Genomic DNA, 13,166 nt, shown 5'->3' with positions numbered 1-13,166 from the left:
CGGGGTTTATACGCCGACCAATAGTCATCGAGTATTTGATCACGTGACATCTGTTATCCAATCAGAACGCAGCGCAATGTGGGCGTGGTTCCAATACGAGAGATGTTTTGGTTGTGTGAGAGATGGCATAGTTCCAGTCCAATAACGCTGATGATTACGTCATTATGATTGGCTTAGGGTTGCACATGATGATTGCGTAGTACGAGAGCGAGAAATGACGTTGTCTCAGTCGGCAATTAACATAATAACGTAATTATTACATTTACCGCCGCCGCCGCAGCCACGCCGCTATTAATAAATTGTCGCGACGCACCGCCCGCCCGCGCGCTAATTTGTCGCGTCATTGCCACCCAGTTGTAAACATTTTCATGATTATTAAAATTTCTTTAGTTTATAGATTATCTTGTGTTGTTCATGAATTAGTTTGAAGACGTTCACTGTTTCACTGTTTCACTGTTTCATTGTTTGAAGACGTTCACTGTAATTTATATGATTTCAATGTTTAATAAAAATAGTTTAAATAAATCTCACAAAGTAATAAGATAAAAATTATTTAATATTGCGAATATCTAATCATTGTGAAATTAGCAATTATCTCATGTTGTTAATGAAAATGATCAGCTTACGTTGTTGCACCAAAACAGGATTAAAATAATTTTTAGAGATTGCAGTTTTTAAATATTATTACTTTGTTTCTAACTTTGGAATAATATTTATTATATTTTTATTCATTGAAATCATTGTAGCTTATAACGGGTGAACACCTTTTTAATAATATTGTTGCTTTGTGAATATCTTATTGAGTTTAGTTAAATTATCGATTATCTATTTCGTGAGTTGAGACATCTATGCCTTGGTCAGAAATATGTGCATGCGTCTTGAAAAGCTAATTAATGGGAATAATTAATAAAAAAATTTAGTTTATTGAATATCTTGTGTTGTTGATGAATTTGTTTGAAGACGTTCACTGTTATAATCTACATGATTTCAATGATTAATAAAAATAATTGAAATAAATCTCACAAAGTAATAATATAAAAATTGGCTAATATTGTGAATATCTAATCATTGTGAAAATAGCAAGTATCTCATGTTGATGAAAAAAATCAGCCTACGTTGTTAAAGCACCAAAACATGATTTAAATATGTTTTAAATATTCCAGTTTTTAAAAATATTTTTACATTGGTTCTTACTTTGAAATAATAATTATTATATTTTTTTCATCATTCATTGAAATCATTGTCGGTGAACGGTGAATATCTTTTTAATAATATTGTTGCTTTGTAAATATCCTATTGATTTTAGTTAAATTATCGATAATCTTGTGTTGTTGATGAATTAGTTTGTACAAAAGACGTTCACTGTTATAATCTACATGATTTGAATTTTAATAAAACAATTTTCGGTTTATTCGCAATCATATGCTCATGTATGCGAAACTGGTATTGCTTTTACGTCGCAAATCAAAAAAGGGATTCTAATATCGAGAAAGTCTGCCAGGATCTCAAGGGAGCTCTATGCGTTGTTCTGAACGATTAGTAAATGTCGAGAAAGTATGCCAGGATCTCAAGGGAGCTCTACGCGTTGTTTTGTTGTGAATATGTTATCATTGTGAAATTAGCAATTATCTCGTGTTGTTGATGAAAATATTCAGCTTACGTTGTTATAAGCAGCAAAACATGATTTAAATATGCTTAAAATATTCCATTTTTCAAATAATATTACTTTGGTTCTAACTTTCGAATAATAATAAATATTAATAATAATATTTTTTCATTATTCATTGAAGTCATTGTAGCTTATAACGGTGAACATCTTTTGTACAACAAGCTCCAAGTTTAATTAGAATTAGAGCAACACAAAATTCAAACACCTTGCAACTCTCATGAAAGTGCATCGTATCATTACACAATATTAAACTTCATTCAATAATCAACATTTTATTGTGACTTCATAAATTCGTATTTTGAATTTTTTGTGATGAGATGAGATTGTTTGATATGCAAGTCGCGCATGAAGCAGATCTGTCCACCCTGTACTATAGTAATGTGTTAAATGTGTACTCAAATGTATATTGTGAATAAGACTAGTTACGGTCCAGCTACCGTGTTTGTTAACCCATTGTGAAATGTCTGACGCCATATCTTCACCGTCACACTTGTACTCAACGCGAACGCTATATTGTAGCTTAATTTCTTTACGTAGTACGTGCAAACATATGATGTGTCTCTCTCAATTTACTTTCAAAATTCATATGATACAACAGCATGGACTCAGAATGCCACTTGCAACATATGTATATGTATTTGTATGATAATATTAGAAACAGCTGGCCTCTATAGGGAATTAACTGAATACATTCTTTGCCGATGGGTAGTGTCGCAGTACCTTACCGTATGCACTACAAAACGCTATCATTTTACGGTATTAATGAGACACAAACCGAAGTAAAATTATCAAAAAATTGACTAATATTATGAATATCTCATAATTTTGCGTTAAATTAGCCATTTTCTTGTGTTGTTATTGTTTCACCATCACTGATTATTCTAATAATATTGTTGCTTTGTGAATATCTTATCAATTTTTTGTTAAATTATCAATTATCTTGTGTTGTTGATGAAAATAATTCGCTTGTATAAAATACGTTCACTATTATAATCTCCACGATTTCAATGATTATTAAAAAATAAGCTAATGCAAGTTTCCAGAATGCTGATGCTGGCTATGCTATTGGAGCCTTTTCAAATAGAATACGCAGTACGATTATCGATGGTGGATGCAAAACAATCCTAATTCTCAACAAATTTTAATTGTCTCGGAATCATACCTATTGCGATATCAACTCTCCGCATTTTGTTGTATTTAGGGCTATTGCACAAGCTATCTCTAATATGCTGCAATATAGACAGGTTCGAACTTGTCTAGGGTATTCACTTCCCGTCAACTAGCTTTTCAAGACGCATTAATAAGCGCGCGTATTTAATTACCTAATCGTTGGATGAATATTCCTGGCAGGCATAGATGTCCCCAGGGAACCGAGCTAACTTCGCTTCTATTCTTTTTACATTGTTTGCAAAGCACGGGTATTTTGTGATTCCATTAGACTTCAATGGTTCTAGAATACTAAATTAATGAGAGTTGAATAAACCGTCAATTAATTTAGCATAAAGCATATGATATTCATATTACTTAGAGCTTACGTCGTTGAACAACCCTGATATGATCATACAGCGAAAGTATAGCCCTAAATAGCGGTAATATCTCCCAAGCATAAAAATAACGTGGTCGGAATGTACGTTTATTGCAAATTTATCTCTAAACAGAATGATCTGTAGCTTGTCGCATTCGAATTACTGAGCAGAATTGACATAGAACTATTAAGCAAAGCTGAAACATCTTCACTTCAGTTATCATTCCCTTGAGACTACTAGTTATAGCAGAGGCAGACAAACTGTGATTTGCGGTTGTAGCACTTCAATGATTTCATGTGCGTTTCGCCATTTTGTTAAAGAAATTTAACCTGATTATATATTAATGCATTTATAGCGTATTAGCAATATGCGAATGGTGGCTGTGGCGCTACAGGGTTCAAAATTAGCAATTGAACTCTCGAATTGAACCTGATCATCAATCAATGACAAATCATTGTGCTCAACGCTATTTTTATGTGGTTCACTGATTCACAACTTTTACTGATCCACAAAGCACTTACGTTAGTCTTAAAACCTTCGCTGAAACACAAATTTTCGCCGAGTCATAAAACAAAAAATCTGGCAAAATATACATTCAACTACACATCTAATACTTTACTATAGTACAGGGGTGGGCAGAGCTGCTTCATGCGCGAGTCGCATATCAAAAATTTTATCTTTAAAAGAACCACAACACAAAAATCCAACATATGGATTTATGACGTCACAAGGAAATGTAGGCTATCGAATGAAATTTATTATTGTGTGATGATAGGATGTGCAATTGTGCATACACGAGGGTTCTAATTCCAATCTAATTTGGAAAAACTATGTAGCTCTAAGTCAAATTCTAATCTAGTTCTATTCAACCTGTTTCAGTTACACACGCTTTTCAGAGACACTGCGAGCTTCACGGATTTTTAAATTTTCAAAATTAGGATTGATCGATAAATATGATACTATTTATCACTTGTATAAATATCACTGTGATATCAATCCAAGCTTATGCGGCTTAGTAATAATTGGTTGTTTAGCAAAATCAATATTATGCTCAAATTATATCAGATATCGCATTGAATATAGCTAATCAAATTTTTATTACATATTAGTAGCTGCAGTCGGATTTCAACATAACGACCAATTCCGATGCACATGCTACGTTTTCGAAACGACTACATTACTATTCGATAGCTGGACATATCAGTATTGTCTTCTAATGACTCGAGTCGTTACAATCCTGCTAATGGATTTCTAATTTAAACTTTGACTTGGACTTATTGATCAAGTAGGTAGTGGGGGTACCTGGTTATGTTACCAGCCTCGAGGCTATATTCTTTGGCAGCGATGAGGCTATTTATGTTCACCGCTCAGCACTTGACTATGGCGATGTGTATTTAGCACTATGTATTGATAATTACTTGCTTCCGAGAAATAAATAACATTAATTATTCGTTATATGATACTTTCCACAGATATTCTATTATGTGTTTTGAGACTACAGCGAGTTGATAATATTAATGCGTACACTTTCAAGAAATAAGGACGTTGCTAACATTCAGATTTGCGTAAATTTCGCGTGATCAACTATGTACGATTTTTGTGTATTTCAGACTATGTATGTTCATGTTCACGAAGACTGCGGTATCGCATGGATAAATGCATCATCGCTAATAAATTACTTGAATGCGACTCGATAACATTTATCCCTTGTAACGTACTCAAACATGATTTTAGGTGTATTTAAGACTATTTATGTTCCTGAGATCTTTGATAGCGCAATGATTCGGTATGATTTCTATATTATTCCACTCTCGTTATTGGACTGCGGTGTGACGCTGAACCTATCTCGATGCCCGGGCTTCCGCATTAACTTTTTTCGATTTCTTCTGCCTTATGTAGATTTAACATAAGGAAAGTTATTTCACTCATATAATTTGAAATACGTATTTGCTCAAGATAAAGCCATAACGCTTGGAGTGAAATTTTACGAGGTTTTCGTTAATATTCAACTGGGCTAATTTCGAAATGTAAATTGAAAAACTCAAATATCGCATAGTAGGACTTCGCAAATTTTCGATATATTTTTGCTATTTTTTCATGGTGACAAGTCATTCGGAACGGTGAAATGCATTATAGGAAATAGATGAAACTGGTTCAATTCATCAAGACCCCTGAAAAAAGTACATTGGATTTCAACATTTTATTAGCAGGTTTGTTTGTTTTTTGGGTATTCATGGTGTTTGTCGACTGCTATGGTCATTTACACCAGGCCGATATTCTTCTTATTTTCCGTAACTGCCGACTTATAGCACGGCCCACCTCTAGGCTTTTGTAAGACACCGCTGACGCGGATGAGGTGGCGAGGAGGAGCCTAGGTAAACCTCCAACACTTAGCAGGTAATCGAAATACCACAAACTGGGCTAACCTTCGGAGTTGTTAAGTAAAGAAGTACTCGTACTTCTTCGGAGTACCCAATACTCTCAAGTCCTTATTATATTGGAGTGCTTCAACTTCATGATAGTTATAGTATTAAGCAGAAATATACCTGGAGTACTAATGTTTTACTTACTAGGAAATGACTACTTCTGTCTTATTTTAAAGGATTCCTCGCTCGACGCGAAATTTTATTAGGTTTTGAATAATATCCAACATGTAGGTTCGCTTTGAAGGGTACTTCGTAAAACTCAAATATTGTACAGTGAGAGTTCGCAAATTCTCGATGTATTTTTTGGTATTTTTATTGCGGTAAGTCATTCCGCAGCGCGAAAATGCATCGTAGGATATAGATGAAACTGACACCGCTCACCAAGACCACTGGACCACTGAAAAAAGTACATTTCAACATTTTAGTAGCAGTAAATTCCTAGTAAAGTATAAGAAGTGATGATTTCCGAGTGAGTTAAAAAGTAAGTATTGAAGGTATAGTTTGGTCGAAAACCGAAAACTCTGAAATAGAAGTAGATGCAGTGTAAAAAGTTAATCACTTGATTAAGTATAGCGCAAGCGAACCAAACCTATACTTGAGTACTCCAAAATGTACAAGTACTTCGCTATGGACTCCCTCCACGTAAAAAGTGACTAGGTTTTAGACTACTTTATCGGTACTTAACAGTTTCAGTTTTAGATAAAATTTGGAATAAAAAACTAGCTCATTCACTCACTTGGAAATCTCTTCTTTAACCTGTACTTGAGCGTAGCAAGTAAATCTCATTTATTATTAATTCTACACGTACACTTGACCATATTTTATGACTTACATAATTACTTTTCACTATATTTGAAGTCAAGTCTGTCAAATAGCAGTATATGTTACGATGATCTTATATTCGTTCTGTTTGATCATCTTGACTAACGATATTCACGCGGCGAGCTCTCCAGTGATAGCCTTGGGACTTGGAACAGTGTTATATGACATCATAGCGACACGAGGTTACGACAATTTAGAATTAGCTACCTTACGACACCAAATTTCGTTAGTTCATCTCCACCTTCAAATATTGTGTTATACAAATATTGTGTATACGCAACAAATACATATATGGCTTTGTTGTTGCAATCTTCAAAAAAAAAAGTACTTCCCTCAGTAAGCAATTTCTCGTAGGCTATGCATATGCATACAAACGAGGACAGTTACATCAATGAGTGGTACCTTGTTGTATTAAGTAGCTAGTAATTAGTGCATGTAAGTCCGCAGCTACTGTTCAAGACCTTTCCGCGTTTTTGCCAAGCATCCTCGTAAGGACAGACAGTCCCAATCAGCTAATGTAAGTGTGTGTGTGTGTGTGTAGGCCTATGTATGTATGAGGGGTCTTATGCCGGTTGACGAATGAAGTTGGTCGTCTATTCTATTCCGAAATAATCAAGTTAGTGGTTTTTAACAGGACCTGACCTCATAGAAACTTCAGTAGAATAACTTATAACTCCTCATGTTTACTCAAGTAAATCTAATTTGATAATCATGTACTGAATCTTAATTTTCAAACGAGTTCAAATTTAACTCTAACTTATGAGATTAAATATAATAACTTTTCACGTTGCAGCGTATTTTACAGCATGAGCCAAGTGATTTCATAATTAACACAAGATAATTAAATGAATTTTTAGAGGATTATAAGATATTCGTGTCATCCTCCTTCGTATATCATAAAAGAATACCTACTGCAGTCGATTTGTAATTATTTGCGCTGTGTTTGATCAACTCAATCATGTTGCAGTGTTTTAATAACGAAACTCTTTTACAGCATAAACCAAATAATTTCATAATAAACACAAGCTAATTGAATGAATTTACTCAAATGTAGTATGCCGCGCTGATAAGATTAATTATAATATAGTTATCGTGCTACAGTGATTTTTCAATAACGAAACTCTTTTACAGCACAAGCTAAGTAATTTCATAATAAGCATAAAATACCCGGTGTCGTTCATTTGTACTTATTTGCAGTCGATATTTTTTATATCTAATTCAGTCTTAGTTTGGTTATTGAGCCCATAAGGAATTTTCACTTTATCATGATCCGTAAGTACTAATTGATGATACATCCTCTTTTCAGCTTGAAGATGTGAACTATAAAATGTTGTATACCGCGCTGATGAGATTAATTATAACATACTTATCATGTTACAGTGGTTTTTCAATAACTAAACTCATTTACAGCATAAGCAGAGTAATTTCATAATAAACATAAAATAACTGCTGTCGATGATTTGTACTAATTTGTGGCGTGTACAATTAACTCAAGCAGCTCTAAAACATAGGAAGCAGGGCGATGGGTATTCGTTGAGTTGAAGAAACATAAAAAATATTTCCGCGCCCTACTAAACCTAATTATTCCTAACCCTACAACCTAGAAGGGCGCGGAAATATTTTTTATGTTTCTTCAACTCAACGAATACCCATCGCCCTGCTTCCTATGTTTTAGAGCTGCTTGAGTTAATTGTACACGCCACAAATTAGTACAAATCATCGACAGCAGTTATTTTATGTTTATTATGAAATTACTCTGCTTATGCTGTAAATGAGTTTAGTTATTGAAAAACCACTGTAACATGATAAGTATGTTATAATTAATCTCATCAGCGCGGTATACAACATTTTATAGTTCACATCTTCAAGCTGAAAAGAGGATGTATCATCAATTAGTACTTACGGATCATGATAAAGTGAAAATTCCTTATGGGCTCAATAACCAAACTAAGACTGAATTAGATATAAAAAATATCGACTGCAAATAAGTACAAATGAACGACACCGGGTATTTTATGCTTATTATGAAATTACTTAGCTTGTGCTGTAAAAGAGTTTCGTTATTGAAAAATCACTGTAGCACGATAAGTATATTATAATTAATCTTATCAGCGCGGCATACTACATTTGAGTAAATTCATTCAATTAGCTTGTGTTTATTATGAAATTATTTGGTTTATGCTGTAAAAGAGTTTCGTTATTAAAACACTGCAACATGATTGAGTTGATCAAACACAGCGCAAATAATTACAAATCGACTGCAGTAGGTATTCTTTTATGATATACGAAGGAGGATGACACGAATATCTTATAATCCTCTAAAAATTCATTTAATTATCTTGTGTTAATTATGAAATCACTTGGCTCATGCTGTAAAATACGCTGCAACGTGAAAAGTTATTATATTTAATCTCATAAGTTAGAGTTAAATTTGAACTCGTTTGAAAATTAAGATTCAGTACATGATTATCAAATTAGATTTACTTGAGTAAACATGAGGAGTTATAAGTTATTCTACTGAAGTTTCTATGAGGTCAGGTCCTGTTAAAAACCACTAACTTGATTATTTCGGAATAGAATAGACGACCAACTTCATTCGTCAACCGGCATAAGACCCCTCATACATAGATAGGCCTACACACACACACACACACTTACATTAGCTGATTGGGACTGTCTGTCCTTACGAGGATGCTTGGCAAAAACGCGGAAAGGTCTTGAACAGTAGCTGCGGACTTACATGCACTAATTACTAGCTACTTAATACAACAAGGTACCACTCATTGATGTAACTGTCCTCGTTTGTATGCATATGCATAGCCTACGAGAAATTGCTTACTGAGGGAAGTACTTTTTTTTTGAAGATTGCAACAACAAAGCCATATATGTATTTGTTGCGTATACACAATATTTGTATAACACAATATTTGAAGGTGGAGATGAACTAACGAAATTTGGTGTCGTAAGGTAGCTAATTCTAAACTGTCGTAACCTCGTGTCGCTATGATGTCATATAACACTGTTCCAAGTCCCAAGGCTATCACTGGAGAGCTCGCCGCGTGAATATCGTTAGTCAAGATGATCAAACAGAACGAATATAAGATCATCGTAACATATACTGCTATTTGACAGACTTGACTTCAAATATAGTGAAAAGTAATTATGTAAGTCATAAAATATGGTCAAGTGTACGTGTAGAATTAATAATAAATGAGATTTACTTGCTACGCTCAAGTACAGGTTAAAGAAGAGATTTCCAAGTGAGTGAATGAGCTAGTTTTTTATTCCAAATTTTATCTAAAACTGAAACTGTTAAGTACCGATAAAGTAGTCTAAAACCTAGTCACTTTTTACGTGGAGGGAGTCCATAGCGAAGTACTTGTACATTTTGGAGTACTCAAGTATAGGTTTGGTTCGCTTGCGCTATACTTAATCAAGTGATTAACTTTTTACACTGCATCTACTTCTATTTCAGAGTTTTCGGTTTTCGACCAAACTATACCTTCAATACTTACTTTTTAACTCACTCGGAAATCATCACTTCTTATACTTTACTAGGAATTTACTGCTACTAAAATGTTGAAATGTACTTTTTTCAGTGGTCCAGTGGTCTTGGTGAGCGGTGTCAGTTTCATCTATATCCTACGATGCATTTTCGCGCTGCGGAATGACTTACCGCAATAAAAATACCAAAAAATACATCGAGAATTTGCGAACTCTCACTGTACAATATTTGAGTTTTACGAAGTACCCTTCAAAGCGAACCTACATGTTGGATATTATTCAAAACCTAATAAAATTTCGCGTCGAGCGAGGAATCCTTTAAAATAAGACAGAAGTAGTCATTTCCTAGTAAGTAAAACATTAGTACTCCAGGTATATTTCTGCTTAATACTATAACTATCATGAAGTTGAAGCACTCCAATATAATAAGGACTTGAGAGTATTGGGTACTCCGAAGAAGTACGAGTACTTCTTTACTTAACAACTCCGAAGGTTAGCCCAGTTTGTGGTATTTCGATTACCTGCTAAGTGTTGGAGGTTTACCTAGGCTCCTCCTCGCCACCTCATCCGCGTCAGCGGTGTCTTACAAAAGCCTAGAGGTGGGCCGTGCTATAAGTCGGCAGTTACGGAAAATAAGAAGAATATCGGCCTGGTGTAAATGACCATAGCAGTCGACAAACACCATGAATACCCAAAAAACAAACAAACCTGCTAATAAAATGTTGAAATCCAATGTACTTTTTTCAGGGGTCTTGATGAATTGAACCAGTTTCATCTATTTCCTATAATGCATTTCACCGTTCCGAATGACTTGTCACCATGAAAAAATAGCAAAAATATATCGAAAATTTGCGAAGTCCTACTATGCGATATTTGAGTTTTTCAATTTACATTTCGAAATTAGCCCAGTTGAATATTAACGAAAACCTCGTAAAATTTCACTCCAAGCGTTATGGCTTTATCTTGAGCAAATACGTATTTCAAATTATATGAGTGAAATAACTTTCCTTATGTTAAATCTACATAAGGCAGAAGAAATCGAAAAAAGTTAATGCGGAAGCCCGGGCATCGAGATAGGTTCAGCGTCACACCGCAGTCCAATAACGAGAGTGGAATAATATAGAAATCATACCGAATCATTGCGCTATCAAAGATCTCAGGAACATAAATAGTCTTAAATACACCTAAAATCATGTTTGAGTACGTTACAAGGGATAAATGTTATCGAGTCGCATTCAAGTAATTTATTAGCGATGATGCATTTATCCATGCGATACCGCAGTCTTCGTGAACATGAACATACATAGTCTGAAATACACAAAAATCGTACATAGTTGATCACGCGAAATTTACGCAAATCTGAATGTTAGCAACGTCCTTATTTCTTGAAAGTGTACGCATTAATATTATCAACTCGCTGTAGTCTCAAAACACATAATAGAATATCTGTGGAAAGTATCATATAACGAATAATTAATGTTATTTATTTCTCGGAAGCAAGTAATTATCAATACATAGTGCTAAATACACATCGCCATAGTCAAGTGCTGAGCGGTGAACATAAATAGCCTCATCGCTGCCAAAGAATATAGCCTCGAGGCTGGTAACATAACCAGGTACCCCCACTACCTACTTGATCAATAAGTCCAAGTCAAAGTTTAAATTAGAAATCCATTAGCAGGATTGTAACGACTCGAGTCATTAGAAGACAATACTGATATGTCCAGCTATCGAATAGTAATGTAGTCGTTTCGAAAACGTAGCATGTGCATCGGAATTGGTCGTTATGTTGAAATCCGACTGCAGCTACTAATATGTAATAAAAATTTGATTAGCTATATTCAATGCGATATCTGATATAATTTGAGCATAATATTGATTTTGCTAAACAACCAATTATTACTAAGCCGCATAAGCTTGGATTGATATCACAGTGATATTTATACAAGTGATAAATAGTATCATATTTATCGATCAATCCTAATTTTGAAAATTTAAAAATCCGTGAAGCTCGCAGTGTCTCTGAAAAGCGTGTGTAACTGAAACAGGTTGAATAGAACTAGATTAGAATTTGACTTAGAGCTACATAGTTTTTCCAAATTAGATTGGAATTAGAACCCTCGTGTATGCACAATTGCACATCCTATCATCACACAATAATAAATTTCATTCGATAGCCTACATTTCCTTGTGACGTCATAAATCCATATGTTGGATTTTTGTGTTGTGGTTCTTTTAAAGATAAAATTTTTGATATGCGACTCGCGCATGAAGCAGCTCTGCCCACCCCTGTACTATAGTAAAGTATTAGATGTGTAGTTGAATGTATATTTTGCCAGATTTTTTGTTTTATGACTCGGCGAAAATTTGTGTTTCAGCGAAGGTTTTAAGACTAACGTAAGTGCTTTGTGGATCAGTAAAAGTTGTGAATCAGTGAACCACATAAAAATAGCGTTGAGCACAATGATTTGTCATTGATTGATGATCAGGTTCAATTCGAGAGTTCAATTGCTAATTTTGAACCCTGTAGCGCCACAGCCACCATTCGCATATTGCTAATACGCTATAAATGCATTAATATATAATCAGGTTAAATTTCTTTAACAAAATGGCGAAACGCACATGAAATCATTGAAGTGCTACAACCGCAAATCACAGTTTGTCTGCCTCTGCTATAACTAGTAGTCTCAAGGGAATGATAACTGAAGTGAAGATGTTTCAGCTTTGCTTAATAGTTCTATGTCAATTCTGCTCAGTAATTCGAATGCGACAAGCTACAGATCATTCTGTTTAGAGATAAATTTGCAATAAACGTACATTCCGACCACGTTATTTTTATGCTTGGGAGATATTACCGCTATTTAGGGCTATACTTTCGCTGTATGATCATATCAGGGTTGTTCAACGACGTAAGCTCTAAGTAATATGAATATCATATGCTTTATGCTAAATTAATTGACGGTTTATTCAACTCTCATTAATTTAGTATTCTAGAACCATTGAAGTCTAATGGAATCACAAAATACCCGTGCTTTGCAAACAATGTAAAAAGAATAGAAGCGAAGTTAGCTCGGTTCCCTGGGGACATCTATGCCTGCCAGGAATATTCATCCAACGATTAGGTAATTAAATACGCGCGCTTATTAATGCGTCTTGAAAAGCTAGTTGACGGGAAGTGAATACCCTAGACAAGTTCGAACCTGTCTATATTGCAGCATA

The sequence above is a fragment of the Botryllus schlosseri genome, chromosome 1, assembly GCF_051294905.1.
Source record: "Botryllus schlosseri isolate E-star chromosome 1, Bs_hap1, whole genome shotgun sequence".
NCBI lineage: Eukaryota > Metazoa > Chordata > Ascidiacea > Stolidobranchia > Styelidae > Botryllus > Botryllus schlosseri.
This window is presented reverse-complemented; position numbering follows the sequence as displayed.